This window comes from Malurus melanocephalus, unplaced genomic scaffold, assembly GCF_030028575.1.
Source record: "Malurus melanocephalus ecotype Western Australia unplaced genomic scaffold, MMel_1.1 scaffold_971, whole genome shotgun sequence".
In the NCBI taxonomy this organism is placed as follows: Eukaryota; Metazoa; Chordata; class Aves; order Passeriformes; family Maluridae; genus Malurus; species Malurus melanocephalus.
In genome coordinates, this window is record NW_026624203.1 from 90,411 (window position 1) to 114,204 (window position 23,794).

General features: G+C 46.4%; 1 protein-coding gene across 3 annotated transcripts in view; it reads right to left on the minus strand.

The window, feature by feature from the left end:
- EXTL3 (exostosin like glycosyltransferase 3) overlaps positions 1 to 23,794 on the minus strand; it is a 110,645-nt gene that overhangs the window by 70,130 nt on the left and 16,721 nt on the right. For 2 of the 3 annotated variants that reach the window (XM_057386471.1, XM_057386469.1), the window contains exon 1: positions 19,743 to 19,982. The exons of the other annotated variant lie outside the window; for it this stretch is intronic. The gene's annotated coding sequence lies outside the window, so the exon portion shown is untranslated. Of the gene's footprint in view, positions 1 to 19,742; positions 19,983 to 23,794 lie in introns of those variants that run through there. 3 annotated transcript variants of the gene reach the window in all.

The window sequence follows — 23,794 nt, forward strand, 5'->3', positions numbered from 1 at the left end:
TAAAACAAAGAGCAAAAAGCTGACAACCCAACCATGGCAAGAGTCTGCTCTACCAAGCACAGGCAGCCCCACACCAAACTTCCATTCCTAAGAGGAGCAGAGCCCTTGGAGGGAGCTGCTAATTCACAACAGGGCTGTGAACATTCTCGTTACACGGGTGAGGAGCTGAGTGTGTGGTGAATGCTGCAGGAATACTCACCGAGCTGAACCTCGCTAATTATCATTAATAACTGAGAGACCACTTCTGCAGGAAGCTGGATTTTGGGAATTAGCCAGCAGGAGAACRCACAAAGTGGGAAACCAGAGGGACAACACGGCCCAGCAGGCGCCTGGTTCGCTTCTTTGGGTATCTATAATTAAATAATTTATCATTGTGCTCCGGTGTCTACTAGTGAATGTGCAGCCTGTAAATAAAGCACCTCCTGTTACACAAGGCCTTGCTAAATCTGAAAGTTTGACTGCCTGTGGAAAGAGGTCATCAAATTAAAAACCACAGCCCTGACTACCTTCTCTCAGAAACTTTTCACGTGGGCTGGCACTTCAGAAAACTCATCAACTTCTTTTTCATGTGTTCTGTCTCACAGATCTATTGTTCTACACACAAAACTGCTGGATTTCAGTCCTGGATCACAACTTGCAGTTGCTAATGCTCCCTTCTCCTACTTCCCTTACCCCACAAAACTGCTGCATTTCAGTCCTGGATTACAACTTGCAGTTGCTAATGCTCCCTTCTCCTACTTTTCTTGCCCCACAAAGCTGCTGGATTTCAGTCCTGGATCACAATTTGGAGTTGCTAATGCTCCCTTCTCCTCCTTCCCTTCCCCCACAAATTTGGTGAGGCAAGTCTCAGGTCTTCTCTAGCAAAGGAAGATTGGAACCCAGCCTCGGGCTTGTCACCACACCGACAGGATCAGTCCATGAGTTTGTCACTGAACTATGGGAAAAACAAAAACTCTCTGATGAAGAAACTGTTCCAAAACAAACACATCTCCTTTTTCTCCTCACCCTGGACCTGCTGTGCAAGGCCCAGAGCTGTCACTGCCAGAACCACTGAGGATTTCACGCTCAGCCACAACCATGTGTGAGCAGAGTCTGATTTCACAGCCACGCTCTGACTTCAGCTGTCAGACCACAACCACGGGCCCTTTGCAGCACAGCAATGCTGAGCTGTGACTGCAACAAAGCCATTTCCTCCCAAAACCTCCAAAATCYGAGACAGGAGAGCCACGTGTCCCCWGCCTTCACCCCAATGCTSCTGCTCACAGCCTCAACCACTGCCTTAGCCAACAAGTGGATGACAGCATAATTAAATTTTTTCTTTCGTGTGGCAAAAAACTTCCATCACTTGAATTTGGTCGTTTTGCAAAGGTAAGGAACAAAACTGGAAATAATTTCCCTTCCTAACAGCTCCTCTTTTTCTTTGTGCAATTCACAACTACACTAAACCTACTCAGCACAGTAATTTTTATTTTTCCTTCCTGTCATCACATACCCTCACGCACAGCCCATGACTTCACTCGCTGCAGCCCAAGGTTTCCCCATTCCAAAGGTTCAGGTTTATGCTCAGCAAAACGGTCTCTTAACCAGTCTTTTCTTATTTCCTTTTGTCAGAGGCTTCATGCTATGATGAATGTGTAGAAATGCAAAGCAGAAGTCCATACAAAAAGAAGCCAGTGTGTGAGGTGGTTTTGTCTTATAAAAAAGAGAGCCAGGAATGACTTACGCCTCATTAAAGAGCCCCAGTCTGCATTTTTATTAGATATATTTAGACACCAGCGGCTTAAAAAAACAGGAAATTAAAAGCAGTTATATTCTTAACATATTTCCCTGGATCAGTCACATGGATATAAATGAAAGTGGGCACAGCAGATTCTCCACACACAGGCATGGAAATCACTCTAACGGTGCACATGACCTATAAAATTTCAAGCAACACCAAATCACACAATGGTGTGACAGAATTCAGCGACTGCAGGGCTGAGTCTTGTCCTTTGCATCTCACACATCCCTGTGCACATCACAGCTGCTCCAGGAGGCAGTAAGAGGGAGGGCAGTAATTCCTTCAATGAACACACTCAGGTAAATCATCCAGCACTCATTTTTTGGTGGGGAAACTGAGGCAYGGAAGAGGTATTTTCTGCTGAAATKCATTTCCAATCACAAATAAAACCCAGAAAATACCCCAAMCATCAGCTCCTTCAYTATCAGGTRTCTCTGGCAACATTCTGCAGCYCAGTGTCAWYCCCTCCTCACACTGAGACCTCAATSCTGCACAAAACACAAGAGAAAAATCAAGAGCCAGTGGGTCTAATTCTGGCCTGCACAAAGCACTAATTACTAATGTAAATGATATCTCCCCAGCTTGATGGCAATGATAAATGATGGCCAATGACACAGCCAGAGACTGGCACTGAACAAAACAACCAGGCACGCCCAGAACGAGCATGTCTTGCAACCACTAAACACACATTTCTGTGCTCTACGTGGGCAGCAACTGCTGGCCGGGATATTTTAACAGCAGAAACTGTACTGGGAAAAAAAAAAAAAAAAAAAAAAAAAAAAAAAAAAAAAAAAAAACAAAAAAAAAAAAAAAAAAAAAAAAAAAAAAAAAAAAAAAAAAACCACCACCACAACATAAAAAAATCTAAGTGCATTCCTCTTCTTAGTCGGAGCCAGAACATAAGAAACAAGCAAGATAATTATTTCCACACCAGAAGGAAAATAAACCCAAGAACACACATAAGGAAAGAAACAAGCTTCCAAAGCAGATCTGCAAAATAGTTCAGGGCTTCTGTGCTGGGCTATAACTTCCCAGMACAAGTCAGGAAAATAAAAAGTTATAGGTAAGCCAGCTTTGGGGTGATGAAAACCTCAGAGCCCACAGCACCCTCTTCTCTGCCTGMAGAGTGGGTGCCCTAAATCCCACACATCCTTCAACACATGACCACGTTTCATTTTGCCTAAAGTGACCCTTTCTGGTGAGATCTTCAGTACAAACAGAAAGAAAAACATTTTCTTGCCTTTTTCGCACCAAGCACAAAGATCATCGACCCCACCAGTGAGTGCCGGTCCCACCTGTCCAGAGGTGCTCATCCACAAGAGGTACAACATCCCAGAGTGTCCAGCCCAGATTCCCCAACTGCACCCAAAATCCTGGAATGCTGGAATAAAACAGGAGCAGCAGCAGAGCCTCTGTGTTCTCCCAATAGCGGAAACACGGCTGGGACACACTCGCTCTTCACGGATAAGTAAAAGCACTTTAAGGAGGGTTTTCTTTCCCTCCCTTCACTTTGTTTTAAATGGCTGAAGAATTTCCTCTGTGAATGCTCCCAATTGTGGCTCAMGCTGAGTTATTTTTAAAAGCACAGAACCAGATTTTCAAGGCCCTGAATGAGGAAATGCAAAGCTTTTATTAAGCAATAATAGCCCAGACAATGGTCACAATTTCCCAAGGGTCTGAACACGGCAGCTGACAATGAGCTTTATTCCTCCACAAAACCCCCTTCACAGGCTCCGAGGGTTTGCTTTSAATGATCCAGGCTCAAGTTAGGGAGTTAAAACAGAAAGCTCTGCGGTCGTTTTCAGTGTGATTTCCTCTACCAATGCACGTCTGATCAGAGGTACAAAAATCACTGGGAAAAGATGCCGTGCACCATCTCATTCGCTATGAGGAAATGATCACATCCAGCTGCACTTTTCCCTCGTGGATGGATCCCCCATAACAAACTGGCCAATCTTCCCAGGGTCAGGAGAGTAAACAAAGCCTTTCAGCTTTCTTCATTGATAAGTGAACCGCTTGAAAATGCCTCTCAATAAAATAGCCAGAAATACTGCTCAGACCCACTGCCACGGGGTATAATCAGAGCCAGGGCATCATCAGCTCTTCTTTCTTCCAAACAGGAGGAAGTTGCAACTATGAGGAGCTTGTACAGTCTCCAAACCCAGCCAGCAGCCAAGGTTTGGCCTTGCAAAAGCCCAATTTCACTCAGTAATGTTGGCCACAAAAGATTCCCAACACACCTGAACCAGCTGGACTGGCTCTCTCTGGAGCACTGAAAATCAGATTGGTTCAAGATGTCTGCTTAGGACAAGATGAACTGTGCTACAGAAAGGGGTGGTTTTCTCTGTTAGTTATAAAGCAGACCTCGAGAAAGGAGGAAAAAAAAAAACCACTTGGTAAACAACCAGATCTGTAGAAAAAAGTCCCAACCTAAATGTCTCCCACACGAATGCTATCCTCACCTTTAACAGAAAAGCAGCTAACATCATAAATTCATGAGTTCTTCCAACCAAAACAAGTGTGTTTCTATCCTCCCCCCATCCCTCCTCTTCCCTGTCCCACTGAAAGCACAGTGGCTGCAGAGCAAACCGAGATTACAACTAAACCTCACAAACAAGAACCGAGCTCAGATTCAATCTGAGCACTTCGCAAAGTGCTCTGCCACACAGCCAGGAGAGACCACAGGAGCTCTTTATTCCAGTTTACCACAGTCCCCAGGGATTGTGAAAACACTTCCCAATCCTTTGCATATCTGTCAGTCAGTCCATAACCAAGAGAAAATACTTCAAACCCCTTCGAAAACACCTGCAATTCTCCTGCTGGTGGTGCAGATCCACCACAACTGCACAACTCTGTCACCACCGGTGAGATCTCTGTGCCTGCTGCATCTCCTTCCCCTTTCACTGCACAGGCACTAAAAATGCTTTCAGGTTCATCTACAACTTCCTGGAGGAAAGGAAAAGGTGTTTATAGGATTGAACAAAAAATATGCTTCATCCCTTTGCTGTTTTCAACCTGGCTATAATCAGTGATAAGGCAACTGCCTGTATCATCCTTTGTCTTTTTTACTGTAAACTGCAAGGCCTCTTGACCCAATTGTAATCCCAAATTGTAATTTGAACTTGGCTTCAAATGCTACTGAAAAATAATTAATCATCTGCCTGTGTAAAGCAGCTGCCYGTGTCTGTGTCCAGACAAGTGTGCAGGAATTCAGGATATGTTCAGAAATTGAGGATGCCAAAGGCACCCAGATATTGCCATTGAGAGAATTCACAGAAACACATTTTTTGTGCGGCAACATCTGTAAATCAAAGCGTTATTATTTTCCACCCTCATCATCAAGAGATTTGCTAGATTATCTACAGGTCTGTCTGATCATGACAGGCAAAGCTGTTGAGCCTCATGCAGCTGCCTCAAACAGACACTCAGGCAAAGAGCTCACTCGTGACACCGCACAATGAATGCRGCCCCTTCAGCGCTCAGTTCCAATTAGAAAAACTCTCAGTGTGATGAGGAAAGAGCCCCTCACAGCCAGAGGAGTGGCCACAGGTGACAAATGTGCAGGCCAGCAGCCACTGCTTGGCAGAGGAGCTGCAGACAGAGTGAGGATCAGGCAGTGGGAAGCCAGATAGGCTGGAATATCATGGAGAGGACAGAGAGCAGAACTTTAAAAGGCAGCCCTGCCAGCACAGCTCCATTAACAAGCTGTATTTGCAAGGCCAGACTCCAAAATGCTCCTCAGTATCCAATCATCTAACCCGTGCTTAAAGACATACCATTAGAGCATGGAATTGGGTATCAGCTGGCTCAACTAATCCCAGCCAGATGCTAAAAAAACCACCAGCAAATAGGTCAGTAATGTATCCCCCAGCATGCAGGGCCCTGCAGTGGGGAACAGGCACACACCACCACTCCTGCACTGTGCAAAGGGTTGGAGAGGTTCCTCGTAGCCCTGAATCCATTTGCCAGATGAGGTTCATTTTGTGGTTTGGGGGAAGGGAAGTCACAGCCCACCTCATTGCTGGGAAGCCTTTTCATTGCTACCTTTCCATATGATRTTACACAACAAGTAATTCACTCCTACACAGGTAGGAGCAAAACTGCCTGTGGGCAATACTGCCAATTCCAGATTACTACAACCAGAATAGAAATAAGATCGTGGAGATTTTATTTTACAACTCTGCAGATTAGTAAAACCAAGCAAAAAGGGACAAGGTTAAATTAAGACTCCTTTCTTGCTCTGCCCTCCACATSTATCTGTGAGATACCCAGAACAAACTGAAATAYAGCTGTTCACTTTCAGATGCAGCAYAACWGTCATTTATTAACCTACACAAGATCCAATCCCTTACCTCCAAAACCATGAGCTGAGCATAAGTTATTCCAGGTACTTAATAAGACACTGCTCTCAAAAGAGAGTGGTGACAGATACCATCTCTGGAAAGATGCAGAACTGTATCTTCCTGAGCCTCCACTGCCATCGGTGACCTTTACAGTAACACAATAAATATTTTAGCATATAATGAATTTGCTGCATTACATTTGCTCTCTGGGCTATTGAAGATCAGCCAGGAATCAATCGATTTTAAGGACAAAGCTCCCACTAAACTGAAAGCCACAATGGAGATCTTACTACCTGCAGCAAGAAATTGGGGGGTGAAGAGAACAAAAGGTGTTTAAAAAAAAAAAAGGCATGGGCTCCCCACTTACATAAACTTCCATCAGATTCACTGTACCAGCCCTGAGATCCCTGCAGTCACTCAAGCAGGACTGACWCTGAAGCTGCATCTTTGTTTTGAATCCCAAAATTCATTTATGGCAGCAAAAAACCTCTCAAAAGTAACCTCAAAAATCACCAGCTTCCCAGGAGTTCGAAGGACAGGCTCTAAAACATGAGGGAAGCTGCGTGGTTAAGCTCCAGTTCTGCCATCAGCTCATTTGGCTCTCTTGGATCCTTTCAGACACCTCCTTGCATCTCCATTTTCCTGCTTGGWGGTGTCAGGGCTTTGTCATTTTGCAGCAGCACTTCGGGAACATGTGGAGTTGTTCACCTGCAGAGGGTGAAGACACAAAGCCAGCAGTACCAGCACTGAGGCTGCTGATCTGTGCCAAAACCTCAACCAGCCAGATTGTCTCTTTTTTTTTTTTGGATCTCATTTTCAACAGATTTAGAAAAATTATCCCAGGGGTATGGCAAGGGACCAGAATGTAGGAGATAATTTCATGGCATCTGTAATAGTGCACTGTTAAGACAAAAATCAAGGAGTTTTTGTTATGACCTCACTCATTAAGAAGAGTTTTTATCACCCTCAATATCTTCACAAACACCCCCCTCTACGTCTCCACCAAGTCTTTCATTCCTGCCATATAAGCCCAAGGCTTCTCTTTCCTCCCCTTGAGATGGAGTCAAGATCTTAATTTCCTCTACCATCTGCAATGAAACTGCCTTCACACCTGTGCCAAACAAGCTGGAATTACACCATTAATTTCAGCTTAGTCAGCTCACCCTACAGACTAAGTCAATATTTGACAGATATTTAGCAAAGACTAMAATTTATTTAAATTCAGCACATCAGGCGCATCAGAACAGATCTAGCAGAGAATGAGASTTAGCAGGACACACTGCTTGGGGGAAAAACAGAGGATAACCAGAGTTCTTTTGGCTGGAGATCTGTCATCAAAAAAAAAAAAAAGGGTTTTAGGGACAGAAGGCCCAATTTTCTGAGATCAACCCTCCAAATCCAGGCCTGCTTCCTGAGAAACAAGCAGCATTCCAGGGAACAGCACTGCGGGAGTGAGAACATCTCAGCTTTCAGAGAGGCAGSGTTGCTAAGGCGAGCAAACAAAAGGCTCCTTGTGCGCAGCCCACAGCTCCTTAACGCATCCCCACCGCTGCAGGAGATGGGGTGGTGCAGCCCATCCSAGGAGCTCCAGATAAATCCAGGCTCCGTGGCCTTCTGAGCAGTCCTTCAGAGCAGTTCGTGTTTTCTGGKATCTTCCCAGCTGCTCCACAGCTGGCAGGGACCAGGGAAATTCTGAGAAGGATTTAYGTGAAAACAATGCCAAAGAGGAAGGAGTCAAACCAGCAAGCAAAGTGTGGGAAMTAAAATTATAATAAACAAAACAAGAGTGAGCACAACTTCACCATAAACTGCAAGTGGCCCACCACTCTTACTTTTCAACCACGGCAAAAATAAACCGTCAGCTGCAGGACAGCCCCTCAGCTTGCCACCCCTCACACGATTTTGGTGAGCTCCTGCAATCCAGCTGTTTGAAAGCAGCAGATCCCAGYAGATCTGGATGCTGTGAGTCAGCTCCAGCCCTCACAGATGTGATCCCTCCCCAAGTGCTGTTTTCCAGAGCAACAGCTCCGGACCCAGAGCAGTGTCAGCATAAGTTACCCTCGGAGTTTTCTGCCAGCGCTGCTTAGAGGAAGAAAAACTGCTGAAACCACCCCTCATGCCAAGCTGGTTAATGACATCCCCAAGAAACAGCTTTACCCCTGAGCATGGCAGATTTTAAGATGAAGATGGGCATTTTTTTGCTTTTTGATATAAAAAGCCAGAGAAGATGGAAGTAATTTCTTTAACTGTCACTTCAATTTCTCACGTCACATCTTCCCTCCTCCATCAGCACAGGCACTGCAGCTCCTGGATCTCTCTAACCCTGTTGTGTGCCCTGGTTCATCCTGCTGGCTGGCAAAGCCCTGTGCTTACACCAGCCCTGGGAAATGGTGCCAAAACTGAGGATTAAAGGAATAGGTCAGTGAAAAATTCCAATAAACAGACCATCCCAGAGAGGAGGAGGGGAGTGTTGATCCAAACCTCCCTCTTCCACAACCAGCCAAAGTCCCCTCCTGTCAGCAGACACCAGAGCTGCCACCAGCAGAGAAAGCTGCTCGTAATTTTTTTTTTTTTTTTTAATGTGTGAAAACTAAGTGTTCCTTGTTTTGTACAAAACTGGCTGGGAGAGGAGAGTCCAAACACCGAGTAAACAACTCACAGGCAGCCCAAACCAGCTGCAGAACAAGGAGTCTCCCACCCAGCAGCGCCCCGGGGACTTTGTAAGGAGTGAATCTTGCTTGGCCAAAGGAAAGTGCAAAGAGTCAAGATCAAAATTCAGAATAAACCCGTGCTGCAGCTCATCAAAGGGATGGCTCAGGATTTTAATTCGGTCACAAAGGAAAAGTTAAAAACAAAAAGATGCATATCAAGGTTTATGGCAACAAAAGGTTTACAGCAACATTTTCTCTTGCCCCTGGACAAACTCTTTGGCTGCAGAAGCTGAAGGAAACCACACAAAGTGTGGACACACAAACGTACCCTGCATTTGAAAGCAAAAAGAACAAAGCTCTGGTGAATGTGGGAAATTAGAAAGCCTGACAGATTTCACCCTGGTTTATCCCCTGGCAAATTAGCTACTGTTTAAACATGGCACTTGGGCATTACATCATCTGTTTGCAGGGGAGGGTTTNTGTTTGCAGGGGAGGGTTTTTTTTTTTTTTTTTTTTTTTAAAGCTAAACCATTCTTGTATTCACAGCTTGAGGAACATTGTTCATTCCAAACAGACTTAACTAAATGAAGGGGTGGATCAAGTTTTTTTTGCAGGAACCCTGCGAGCAGGGAAGCACACACCTAAACTGCTTTGCAAGTTCAAACAGTAAAAGATCTTATCTGGAATTTAGCAGGAAATAAGGAGCCCCTCAGGTTTGTCTATTCAGATCCAAGGATGAAAACCCTCCTTTTTCAAGTTGGGATGTGCAAAAGCAGCCTGATGAAGAAGCTGAAATCGCACAGGCTGCTGCTCACTCAGCTCCAGATCATTGTGGCTGGGTCCCATTTAATTCTTGCACTCCTTTCTGTCCCCTATGGAAACAATTCCAGGTTTCAGTTCTTCTGGACACCAAACTGCCTTGAGAGATCAGACTGAGAGGAAGGGAAACTGCCTCAGCTGCAGACTCAGCTACTGGMCATATTTTTGGCATCTGTTGTCTTGCTCCAGCTTGGACACTCATTTTGGAGACTTATTTTCCCTCGAGAGACGCSGATCTCCATCAGTGCAATTCTCTCCAAACCTGGCAGAACCTGAATTCTGCAGCACCTGCTCCTTGGCACGGTTTTCACAGAGTTTTCTTCGGTGTGTTTGAAGGACCAGACTCTCACAGCCTCTCCAAGTGCAGCTTCAGAAAACACACAGAGCAATGGGCTCTCATGTGAAAACTCCTACTTGAATGCTGAGAGATTTCRCACAATGTGTTTTTCTGACCCTTCGCTCTCAGGAGTTGTCAGATTTTAAAGTGGAAAAATGCCAGAATTTTTGAAAGGGAAAAATAAAGAACCATTGGTTTCATCCCTGAGAAGAGCAGGTTTCACAAAGACAGAGCTGGTGTGGGGTAAGACCCTCAGATATTGGACATTTTCTTACAAACCAAACCCACAGTGRGCTGTGACCACAACCCACTGACATCAAGGAACCAGATTTCCCAAGAGCTCTGCTAAAACTTTGTTTAAAAAAAAATTGTTTTTTCTTTCCCTAAACCTGGCAAGATTCTATGATCTAATCACATTGAAATCTCTAAAGCTGAAAAAGGGAGGAAAAAACAAAAAAACCCACATAATACAAAATCAAACAAAAAAACCACAAAACCAACAAGAAACCCACAGGCCATTCATCATCACACCTCTAGACATTCAAAAATACAGTGTGAATTTTCTCCTTAGATTGAGAAATAAATAAATAAACATTTATTTTGTGATAATACCAAGAATAAGCAATTCTGGCTTAAAAAAAACCAAGCAAACAACCAAACCAAAAAGTTTCAGAAAACTACATCTGTGGAAGTCCTATCAAAATAGAACTTAACCTTTAAAAAAGCCACAAGTGCAACATACACAGAAAAACAGGCTTTGCTGTCAGAATGTAATTAAAAAACCCAAARCAACTCAATTTTTCTCTATATCGAGATTGCTAGGAGCTGATCTGGGAGAAAGTCAAGCAAACAAATTTTCTCTCTGAGATTCCAAAAGGTCATTGCAAACAATTACTAAAATGCAGTACTGCAAATAACATATGCCATTTTTTTTTTTTAGATTACAAGATAACTTCACTGCTCCAGTTATTACCTGGAAAGAATAATAATCCCAGGGATCATGCAGCCGATTAAATAATTACATGAATACCAAAGAACCATTAAAACTGCGTTTCAAAGAGAATAGAAAACTGTTTCCTCTTCCTCCCCCTCTGCTTTTGCATAACACAGTTCCCAAAACCAGGTCTCATCTGCAGCTCAGCTTGGGCCAGGAAGAAGACATTTCTTCCCATGGATGGGAAGTAAGGGARATTATTAATTTAACTTCTGGTAACAGAAAAGCAGAAGTCATAGCAAGAGGGCCTCCGAATAAAAAAAACAGGCAATAAAAAGAAGCCCCAAAGTCTAAAAAATTTGTACCCAATATAGATTTTTCCAGTTGTCTCACTACCAAGAGCCTTCAAAACGTGGCATTTTCTTCTTTCAGTGCCACTCCAGCCCCATTGAGAGGAACTGCCTGCGTCAGCACAAAGCTCTGCTGCACCCAGCAGCAACGAGGAGCTGAAAAATGAGCATCTGATTCTGGTGACCTTCACAGTCATATACAACAGCCAACTATTCTTGTCCATTCAGCGTGTTCATTTAGAAAGAGTCCCTGCGCTTCATTAAATCACCCTTCTTGGTCCTGAGCACACTCTGGGGCTGCAGGGAAGATAAAAGGGTGGTGGGGCAGCTCCCTGACACAGCAGAGTGGCTGTGTCACTGTCCCACTGCCCATTTCTYACCTGCCCATGGTTCTGCCATGTTCAGTTTGATCACTGCCAGGGAAGGGGCTGGAAAGCTGCTGGGTGGAAAAGGATCTGGGGGAGGTGGCTCATAGGTGGGCAAAAAKGCCAATGGCACCYRGGCTGTCCCAGCTCTGGRGTGGCAGCAGGGCCAGGGCAGTGCCCGTCCCCTGTGCTGGCACTGCTGGGGCACCTCCAGTGCTGGGGACAGCTCTGGGACCCTCCTGACAAGAGGGACATTAAGGGGCTGGAGCAAGTCCAGGGAAGGGAACGGAGCTGGGGAAGGGGCTGGAGCATCAGGAGAGGCTGAGGGAGCTGGGAAAGGGGCTCAGCCTGGAGAAAAGGTGGATCAGGGGGGACCTTGTGGCTCTGCACAACTCCCTGACAGGAGGGGACAGCCGGGGTGTTGGGCTCTGCTCCCAGGGAACAGGGCCAGGATGAGAGGAAACGGCCTCAAGCTGTACTAGGGGAGGTTCAGGTTGAATATAAGAGGAATTACTTCACTTAAGGGGTTGTTCAGCCCTGGCACAGCTGGATGGATTTAAAATCCATGTGGATGTGGAACCTGGGGACATGGGTTAGTGGTGGCCTTGCAGTGCTGGAGGATGGCTGGACTCCATGATCTCAAAGGRCTTTTCCAATCTAAATTATTCTCTGATCCCCTCCAAGGACACCCCMAAGGCATGAAACCTCCCAGGGCACCAGCCCTTGCCTAGTGCTCCCTACTGGAGTGGGACTCCCCACCTCCTACCAAAAATCCCTCAAGCGAACAGTTTGCTGTTGGATTTTCAAACTGAATCACTTCACTGAGGCATCATATGAAAGACAGGGACTGAAGAGCTGAGAGAGGGAGAGGGATCAGGGCCACCCSTTCCAGCAGCACGCTATGAAATCAGTTCAACCATGTCAAAAATCTCAAATTCAAAGGTCAGTGTCAACAAGTACCATGTAGTACTTCCCTGCATCACAGACATGCTGTGATACACTCAGATACTATGGAAACGTTAACCTGTATTTTCCTGAGTAGTTAAAAAGCACAGAAGCAGGAGGAGGTGACAGAAAAGCTTGGATTTAATCCTCTCTCTCCTCAAAAGGCTCCACATAAACACACAAACAGCCTGAACAGGGAGGTCTCGATGCACACACAACAGCTTTTGGTAAACAGGCTAAGAATAGGTACAGGGACAGCAAAGTGTCCAAGTGAGACTCCCCTGCAAAGGAACACAGAGCTCTTAAGAAACATTCCCAGTACTGCTCCTGCTTTAATCAGTTTTGAGAAGAGGAAATTCACTTTGGTTCTTTTTATAACACTCGCTCCATTGCATTTGTCAAACAGCTGCCACTTTCGGTCCTGGAGAGAGCTGCTGTAAGCCAGGGCTCGCGTGTCGGCACACGCAGCACAGATCAGAGATGCACATGGAAACAGACGCCAGATCTGTCTGCAGATTCCAGGTCACTCCTTCCAAGGCAGTGGAATTATACAGAGACACAAGTCAGTGCAAAGCCTGGGTCACGCTGGTGTAACTATCCCTGAAGATGCTCCTGGCATCRCCACCTGAGCAATGTCATCCGAAACACAAGCTCAGGAAAACACTCAGCGGATGCAAAAACATCTTCCCCAACATCTTGTTTGACAAGGGAGAAATAATTCTGTAGCTTGGCTTTTCTAATCAAAATCATCATTGTCCCAGCAACATAAAAGTCATTTCCAGAGAAAGAGCAGGTCTGATCCMTGAGGGGTGGGGGGAAATCAGCTTCTGCACAAAAACCTTGAGATACTTCCCAGCTCCAGCTCAATCGTTACTCCTAACTAACTACACCCTTGAGACACTTGCAAAAGGCTTGGTGCTATTCATCATCRCCACAAAGTAAAAACAGAGTCAGAAGACCCTGAGGCAAATGCGAGAAACCAACTGCAAGATTTCTTTCAATCTTTTTTTATTTCATCTTGATTTTTGTTTAAAATTCTCAGATTAACATCAGCAATGACATTTTGTAGATGTTACTGATTTACAGCTTTCCCCATGAAGAAAGGCGGCCTCAAAACTGCTTTAAAGGTAAGAAGCGTAAGAAGTTTTYGGACTACGACAGAGCCCAGCAGCAAAACACCAAAATGCTTCGGGGTTCATCAAATCTGATTTGCTCTCCTGGAAGGGAACCATGACAGAATCAACTCCACCTTAGGGTGGTTTAGCAACCACCCTAAAAGATCATTACAAGGACAGTTCTCCCCTTTCTCCAGRTCCTTGTTTTGGTTTCAGGATGCACCATCTAGAACTTTGCAAGGAAAGGTTTAAGAGCTAATTGTCAGATGCCACAGTAATTAGTGGCACCTTTCCAAGGCATCCATCTCTGGCTGCTTTTCCGATAGCCGGCTCCTCCTCAATCCCCACATTAAAATGAAGGTRCACAAGGTAGGCGGCAGATTCATTTACAAGCACCAAGATCTTCCCAGGAGAGATGCCTAAGGAAAGAAATATCTTAGCTACACAATGCATGGGTTGTTTTTTTTCCTTCCTATTTGCTATGGTATCTTTATTAATTATCTGAGAAYGATGCTAACCTATTCCCTGACATGTATTATTAGATGCACAATGCATTTCTGGGAGTCAACTGGCTCCTGTATCACGTGGCCAGCAAATTACCTCTAAATGAGGAAGACAGGATCACACTGTCCTGASTTCTGCCCTGCTGCTGGTTACACATCACAGCTTTGATGTCCCTACTGCACTTATATCGAAGGTTTCTAACCTATTTTACTTGCAGACCCTCACAAGTTTCCCTGCAGACAGAAAGGCTCTGGTAGGGAATTCAGGACAGCTCTGCTTAGACTTTACAGACCCCTTARAAAGAGGTTCACAGCATTGCTCTAAATATTCAGGCTCTGCTCTCAACTCCAAAACTCCCCATTTTTTGGCAGCTTCCTCTCATCACAAGCACCAACGCTTCCATGCCAACCTTTTCCAGGCATCATCTGCATGTCAGCAGTACTCCACAGCATATCCTCCACTCCACACCAACACAATCCAGAACACATCACTTCCCACTAAGTGCCTACACAGAGCAGACCTGCAGCATAATGACTTCCTCGTGCCCGTAATAGAAACACTAAAAGACGTGTACGAATCCCAGCCCGATGTGCTGCTGCGTTACATACGATGYGGAGGCACTGGATCACGGGTGGAAAAGATAAAGAAGCCTTTCCCACGTTCAGTGACGTGCTCAATTCCACCAAACCCGGGCCCAGAAGGTGGGGTGCACATGGGATGGGGAAAAGGAAAGCTTCTCTTCACGTTGGAAATGGAAATGTGTTAATGAAACAACATAATGGAGGCTTGTTGGATGGTTTTAACTGTATTGCTTTTATAAGCAGAGAAGCCAATTGCCACATTAAGTGTCCRAGCTTGAATTTATCAGGTCTCTGACTGGGTTTACAAAGTTCCCAACCTGTCAAGAAGTGCTCCTTGAGGAGGGCAACACACACGCAGAGGAATGCATTTCCTGCACCGTGGCRTTGGGGCCTTCACACAAACAGAACTCACTTCCAGATGAATCTATCAATGCCCAATATTACAGCACAGATTTGAGATGACTTTGTTACACTGAAGGACAGCACTAACAGGAAGAGAACTCACCCAGAGGCAGATTTTGAAATCCACACTTGAGGCCATGCTGGTACCAAAACACAACAGGAAAGAAAACAAACCTCAGGCTACCTGCACTGKCACTGTCCCTAAGACTGAAGTCAGATGAAAATACCTGGAAGTATTTTGAACCATAAAATAAAGCATTTTATGAGACAAGACAGGTAAAAGACCAAGCAGCTGGACACTGCATAAARTAGAAGAATAAAAATATTACTTATGCACTGGGAAATGTTATTAACATTTTCTATCAGTGTTTCTTAGACACYATGGGTTAATCCCATGTTCTGATACTATTCTCTGGCAGGCATTTGCATTAGAAAAATGACACATTTTCTTAATGTACCAAAATTCGTGGGGAAAAGAGAGGGCAGAGAATAGCAGAGAAAACACAACTCCTCTGCTCCAGGCAACAAGATTCCAACAATTTCAGAAACTGAGTGTAAGAGCAGGAATTCTGAGACTCGTTAAGAATACTCCTTATGTCCATTAGTGGCTACAGATTAACTGCTGGTTTGGAGGTTTAGGGTTCTGTCCTACTCCTAAAAAAACAAAGGATTGATTTGATTAATTTGTAAGTCTCAATTTTCTGTATTTCACTCGATTTTATCCATGAGGGACAGGTCACTCTGTARTGTTATTGGTTATGTCAACATAGCCCCGAGAAACCATTATCCATTTACGACCAATTAGCAGGGACAGATCATCAAATCCCAGAACGGTTTGTGTTGGAAGAGATCTAAAAGCTCATCCCATTCCACCCCCTGCCATGGGAAGGGACACCTTCCACCATCCCAGGCTGCTTCAAGCCCTGTCCAACCCAGCCTTGGATGCCTTCAGGGATGGGGCAGCCACAGCTTCTCTTGGCACGCTGTGCCAGGCTCTCATCACCCTCCCAGGGAAGAATTCCTTCCTAAAATCTAACCYAAACCTGCCCTCTTTCATCCCAGATGGATTAGTCAGACCTCTAAACTGCTCCTGCCGGTAACAGGCATCAATTAACAAACAGCAATGACTTCACAGAAACGGGATTTCAATTTGCACTTCAAAASTGGCCCTGCAAGTGCTGTAATAACACCAATTTACCTGGTGGGCCATGGCTTGAGGCTTCCTACGCCCAGGCTGCCTGGGGATCGATGAGCTGCAAGCCACGGAGCTGCACATGCTTCTGTCTTTCTCCWTYCKAAACAAACCCCAAAACCTCAAACTGGCTTTGCACCTCTTCTCAGGCAGCATCCACCACCACGATTTGCATGTGACAAACAGCTGGCTGCGCTGCAGGAGCCAAACTCAACCACGACAAGCCCCAGTAAACAGCACTTTCAAGTGYTCTCCGAGAAGAAAACTCTGCTTTTGAGGATATGTCTAAATTGCAGCCACACAAGTGCAGCTCATACTTGTGCTAGCTTTAGGCCAGCAAGCACAGCCTGTGTCAGCACGGGTTGTAAGAGACAACTGGCGGTCCCGGCTGTGTCCCCCAGGTCCCATGGGAATGATTTCCCCACTGCCAAGTCACACAGGAGTGGAAATACACGTGTTTTCAGCACAGAGTATCTAAACCTGCCTACGAGTTACAGTTGCCTTTTTCACATGAAAACAAACAAAAAAAACAACCCATTTTTTGCTTGTTGGGTGGTTAAGACATAGGAATCCCACTCTAGGTTGCACTTGTTTACAAGCAACACAAAATACTCCAGTGCAAGTTAAAATCCCAGCWTTAGGAGATGCTTCAAAATGTTCGGTCTGTACTTTCTCAAAAACCCAGAGGTATTTAGCACAGATYACAGGAAAAATCTCTGGTGATGAAGAGGCAGGAGCCAATGACCACAAGGTCCCTCCCAGTTCACTGTTTCTATGGGGTTTCCAAAGCAGAAAAATTATCTCTGGACCAGAAACCAATTCACGATGAGCTGCCATGATCTTGGCATCAAACAGGTAACATCTGTGGTTTATCTGCAATTCCCAGCCTGGTGAAAACATTACYGTGGGCAGCAGGAGGAATGCCCTGGGAAAACAGGCAAGGCAGCTGGGAGAGGTGATAGSAGTCAAAGAGCAAGGGGTAAAAATCAGGCAACAAAGACTGGAAGGAAAAAGAAACAAATACACACAAAATACACACGGTCAGAAGAGAAGCCAGGTCTTAAAATCTTAAGCTGAAGGTGTTATGGCACTGCAAGAATTAATAGTCACAGAAAGCAAGCTGTCAGAAAGGGCTCTGGCTCCCCACAGGCAAACAAAACTTGGGAATGCATCAACAACATCCCACTCATCAGCTAAACAGTCCCAGAGATCCACAAATATCCAAGGGAAGATGAAGATGATGATGATCTTTCCCAACCCATCTGAACAGCACACAAACCACCCTCCAATTTAGCTGTGTATCACTGAGACACAGTCTAAGTGAAKATAATTCAACAATCATGTTTTTCTTGTTTCCTGTATTTGCTGCTTTTGCTCTGACTTGACAACTGCCAAAAATCCATCATCACGTTTAAACAAATATGAGAGCTAACAGTCCCCACTTGAAAAATCAGASAATTCCAGAAAACTGCTTTGGACTTCCCTTCTGCAACAAGGCATCAAGAAGTTCAAGAACTGTCTGTACACAGCTGACTGCTGGAAAAATCTGGTCAATGAGGACTGCCAATCACCCCTGCTCCAGAATCCCTGAACAGTGAGCTGAACCCATGCAAACTCCCACTTCTGSAACCAGGAATGGAAAAGAAGAGGCATCCAAAAGCCCTGAGCGGATACAGATAACACTGCATGTAACAACTCGGTTCTCAGATGGTACATGATGTTAAGGCATTTGTCAGGGGGAGATGAATCTCTCTCCCCATCATCACATAATCAGACTGTGGTTCATTTCTGRTGCTATTCCTGCATAGAAACGAGCTTAAGATTACTCAGTACTTGATAAAACCCGACAACCCACGTTCCAAGATGTTACTATCTTGGATATCATAGATTTCTCCATGAGAACAGAAATATCTRAGATAATCAGCTGCATGTGACACTCCTCTCAGGAAACAAAGTTATTTAATCTCCTTCACACACATGTGAGCGTTGCAGCACAAGAAACCCAGACATTTTAAAGCCAAGTTATCATATCATATTAACACATGCAATCTATCAGACTCACACAAAGGCAGCAAAAGGTCACAAACTGGTCACTGAGGCACTCAGTGCTTGGATTTAAGGCACACACACAGCAACAGAACAGCGTATCTAAAGTGCTTCTCAGCATCTCTGTGAATCCTTAATATGGCTTGAACCATTTCCAGCCCCTTCAGGCTCCAAATTGTTTGGGTTAGGACCAGCATAATAGGGCATCAGGCTGTTGGCATCGAATTATTATCACCACACTGGTACGATTTTTGGTACAGGAAAGACCCTGATGTTTTTTGAGCAAGAAGAGACCTCATGTGGGGAAAACAGCTGGGAAAAAAAGAATAACACGAACCTCAACTTCCGCAAATAACTCATAGGAGTGCAATACCAGCCCAGAGGCAGGGCAGCCTCCTCCTCGCTGTCCTCACCACTTCACAAGGCTGAACCCCAGCAAGAACCACAGGGACCACAACTCAGGCACTGCCTCGGAGTGGGAGAACAGGGCTGCACTCGCCAGGGGAGAGGTGACGGCTCCTGAAACGCTCCCAAAATCCACAGGCGGGACAAGAGGGTCTCAGAACCCTGGATGGATGCAGGACAGGCAAGAAGGCTGTGCCTGTCAGCAGCACCTGAGCATCACCTGCCATCACAGCCTTCCCGCCATGAGGTCCCCACCCCTCCGCAGTGTCCCTCACTCTGTGAGACCCCCACAACGCCCCTCATGCTGTAAGGGACCCTGTCACAGCCCCCCCAGCCCTGAGGGACACCCCCAGACTTGTGGGAGTCCCCCCCTTGCAGTGTGACATCCCCAAAATGCTTCTCACGGTGCGGTGAGAGACCCCCTTCACAGCCTTATCAGCCGTGAAGGAGCACCCAGCCCTGAGCAACCGCCTCACAAATCCTCACCCCTGAGCGACCCCTTCACAAACCCCCATCCCTGAAGGAGCCCCTCACAGACCCCTCATCCCTCAAGAACCTCTCCCCACCGTGCCCCCAGCCCTGAGGGATCCCTGCTGACAGCTCTTCCCAGCCCTGAGGGACCCCCCTCAGATCCGCCCCCAGCCCCGAGGAATCCTTTTCACCGCTCCCCCAACCTTGAGGGACCCGCGCTCAAGCTCCCCCAGTCTAAAGGACCCCTCTGGCAGCACCCCCAGCCTTGAGAGAMCCCCGCTCACAGCTCCCCCGGCCCTCAGCGACCCCGCGCCCCCCTTGTGCCCCTCAGGGACGCCCCAGCCGAGCCCCCCCCCACGCCGCCGCACCAGGGGGCTTCCCCCGGACTGTACCATTCCCGCCTTACCCGGCCCCACGGGCTGCCGCGGGGGGGTTCCGGGGGGTGTTACCGCTCTCCCACCTTCCTCCCCCTCTCCCCATGCGTGGTACGATCCGCTCCTACCTCTCGGCGCCCTCACTTCGCCCTCCCGGCGGAGCCGCGAGTGGCTGGGGGGGGAGCCATAGCCGCTGCCTCTTCTTCCCGCTCCGTCCGCCCTCCCCTGCTCCCCCCCCCCCACGGGCCGGACACAGTTGGTTTATTCCGAGAAGCCGGCCGGTCTTCTCCCCTTAAACCGCTGGGTCTCGCACGTCTTCGGCCATTTCCGACCGAACCGGCGGAAGTTGCCGAAGTGGCGGCGGAACTTAACGAAGGGGGGCGGAGATAACCGAAGCGGGGGCGGAGATAGGCGAAGCGGGGGCGGAGATACCCGAAGGGTTGAGGGCGGGGAGCAGCGAGACTCTCGCCTCCGGAACCTTCCGGGAACAGCCGAATCGCCCCCAGCTCGGCTCCCGCCACTGCGCACGCGCGCCGCGCCCGAACGCTTTTTCCCGCCTAAAAGGCAGGCGCGCGCCCCCCGTCCCTCACACCCTCCGCTCCCCTCACGGAGGAGCCGCCATGTTGTCAGTGCCCGACGCTCCCTCGAAGGAGCAGCCTGAGCGTAGCCCTGTGGGCAAGAAACCCTATGTGTTCCCTTCAAACCCTGTCAGAATGTCCCCATTGAGCTCAGCTGGTCCATGCAGTGCTGTGTATCCCGCAAGAACCCCATGAGGATGCCMCCATGGAGCTCAGTCATGCCGCCGCCCTATAAAGATGTGGACACARTGGTTGCCACTGACCCCCTGAGAGACGTCCAGGTGCCTCCTGGTAAAAGGAGTTAGGATAACAACAGTGTTGTTAGATCCCTCGGAATCAATTGTGGGAAACTGATCAGCAGATACTAAAAACCACAATGGTTTGGARTTTGCTACAAAATAACATCCAGATCCAAGCTGGAGGGTTGGCGTGAGCAGCATCAGTGGTTAAATGTTGTTAAGTCAGAGGAGCTATGTGGAAATCATAGACAAGTACCAAACATAGAATGCAACAGATGGTAACTGAACCGAAAGAGAGAAAAAAAAGCAATGAAGAAATAAACGAGAGGGGAAAAGGCAAGTAACAGTGCCAGCATCTTCTCACAACAAAGCCACGTCACACAGGTTCAGTCCTCTGTTTATGCACTCTAATTTTATGTATCAGGAGCTCCATGAAAGGCATTCATATCTATGGGAATCAAATCCCACCCCAAAACACACAATCTGATAACTTTGAGGGAATTTTCACATGAAGTAATGGAGGTTTATCTCCAGCAGTAAAGAGGGTGGTGTGCTTCTGGCCACAAAGCTCCAGGAATCTCAGCTTTAATAAAACATGAGCACTTCAAAATGGTAAAAAAACACTTTTCCATCACTCTGCACTTTTTAACAGTCATTTACACATGTGTAAAAAATGCAAGGAGAAACTAACTTTTATTCAGATATGAAAAACCACTGAGGAGTGAGGCAGGGGCACAGTTTGCCCTTTGATAAGCAATACAAAGTCCAATCTCGCTGCAGGGAATGTGTGCTGTACGGAAGGGCAGGAATAGGTACTGCAGGTTCAAAGGCTCAAAGAAACAAAACTTTTCATATTTTACCAGARCAAAAATTAAAAAAAGACTATGACGATCGCACAGTATGAAGACAAAATTAACATTCGAATCAGTGAACACACCCACGTTGTCCTACCACACACATCTGTTCCCACTGTGCCACGGCTCGGGGGTTTTGTATTCCACCCTGATCTACCTGGAGCTCTGCATGAGGGAATCATTCTTTTCAGGTCCTCACCGAGGAAGAAACACCAAGGGGAGATTGTGCACTTTGGGGACAACTCAGGAGAACAATTCTTCTGCCAGCTCCCAAAAGAAAGCAAACTGTCAGGATCAGCAGCCGGTCTGGCAAAGTCTCCCTTTCAGGAAGCGCTATCAAGGCTCTTACAGATTACATTGACAGAAACACCTTTGGATTTAATCCCTTTCTCTGTGTGTTTCTCCTTCTTAGTCTATAGGAATTGGAATTAAAGAGGAGTTTTCAGCTTCCCTTCCACCAAGTGAAAAATCCACTGCTCTGCTGCCTTCTGTTTATCCCAAAAGAAAAATTAYTGCATTCAAATGCCCTCATTCCCCACCTTTTCTGTCATCCGGGCTTTTGTTTTCTCATATATAYGTCAGAAATGGATCATAAAGGGCARAGTCCATAACCTATGATTAATAATAGTTTAAACAAGAAAAAAAAAAATTGCAGATAAAGTTGCCCGACACTTTCCTGGCAAAGAGAAGCCTTTCACTCCTGTCGGCTTCCAAACCCGTTTTCCCAAAGGAACAAACTCAATTCACAGTGCCAGTCCTGTTAGAGACTTTGAAACTCCATGGTGACCTTGAGTTGAAGCTGACAGAGGGTAGAGGATTAAAAACATGAATCCTGCTGCATGGAAATGTGCAGATGCAAAACAAAGCTACCTAAAAAGCAGCCACAGCTCAGATCCTGGCTTTCTGTCAGACCTTTAGGAAGAAATTCTTCCCTGTGAGGGTGGGGAGGCCCTGGAATAGAATTCCCAGAGAAGCTGTGGCTGCCCCATTCCTGGAAGTATCTGAGACCRGTTGGAGCAACCTGGGATAGCRGAASGTGTCCCTGCCCATGGCAGGGGTGGGACTGGATGATCTTTAAAGTCCCTTACACCCCAAACCAGTCTGGGATTTTGYTCTCAGAACCACTTCTTTAGACACCTCTGTATAATTTCATGCTGGGAACCTCCCTTTTATTACCTTTCAAGTTACTCTCCACTTGGCAGCTGCAGCTGAACACAGTGAATTCCATCACACCTTTGTGTCCTTCTCTCCACTCAAATGGCCCCCACATTTCTCTTTTCCTTACCTGCACCACATTCCCTSTTCCTCATCCCGCTTCATCCTAAGCAAGTCTTGCATCCTGGTGTCTCCAATCTGCTCTGAATTACATTGAATCACTGCAAGCAGGTACTAAGGAGATTCAGAGCCAGCCAATGCACATTTCCATGGCAGACTTCCATGGCCTAAAATAACCTCAGAAAAACATGGAACAACGACGGGAGGGGGAGGACCCAGAGCTTCCATCTTTTCCCTGCYGCAATCCTTTCGGTACATCTCTTTTCATCTCTTTCTCCTCCCTTCCACAGGAGACGGCACCAAGGTCGGACCATCCGTGGATTTTACAAGTTCCATGGAATGTTTTCAGACCGCACTCTTAACCTCAGACACTCCTATCGGATTTCATAGGATTCAGCCACTTTTTAGCCCCAGGGTGCTGTAGGTGCTAAATAGATTATCTACATCTCTCAGCCACTATGGAACAACTACACAGCAAAGCTCAATTTTTAATCCTGCTGAGACTCCGACTGCTTTTGGCCATCAGGTATCCCATGGCTTCACCAGAGGAAATGTTAATCTGGAATGCTGGCCAAACTCCAGTTTAGGTAATTATATTCTGACAATTTACATTTTCCCTGCAGTTTTTTAATGGATATGGAAATTTTTTTTTTTCTTCCCTTAATTTATGACATAAAAGCAGCRGCCTGCTCGTGCTCCTGCTGTTGGAGCAGCTGCCAGGCTCTGCAGCTTAAGTAGCTGCATTTCAGGGGTAGGTAAAGGCATCTCAGTACWGTTAAATAAAGCCCTTTGAAGACCCCGTGGGCACGAGGAGTATTGTAACAATATGCCCCACTGCTGGCCATAAAGCCTGGCAAGGGCTGGAACATTAAATCAAACACCCAGGGGCAGTATCAGGCCTAGGAAAGGAAAAGTCAGCACAGGAATGGACACACAGACATAAAGGCTTTCCCCTCCCAAATCCTAATTCCGCTTTGGACTTGGTGCAGCCCCAGCTGGGATCCAAAGAGCAAACACAATGAACTCTCAGCATCCTCCACACAGGAACCAGTTCCTGGGGGCAAAAGAAAATAAGCTTCTAAAAGCAGGGGAAGCTTTTGGCAAGACCACTGCCTGGTGCTTGAAGGGATGAGCAAAAGAAACGCCTGGTGCCTTTTTCATGAGGGCACAGTTACTGTTTTTATTTTACCTGGCTTTCTAAAAGAAAAATCATGGTGCAAGAAATGGACTAAAA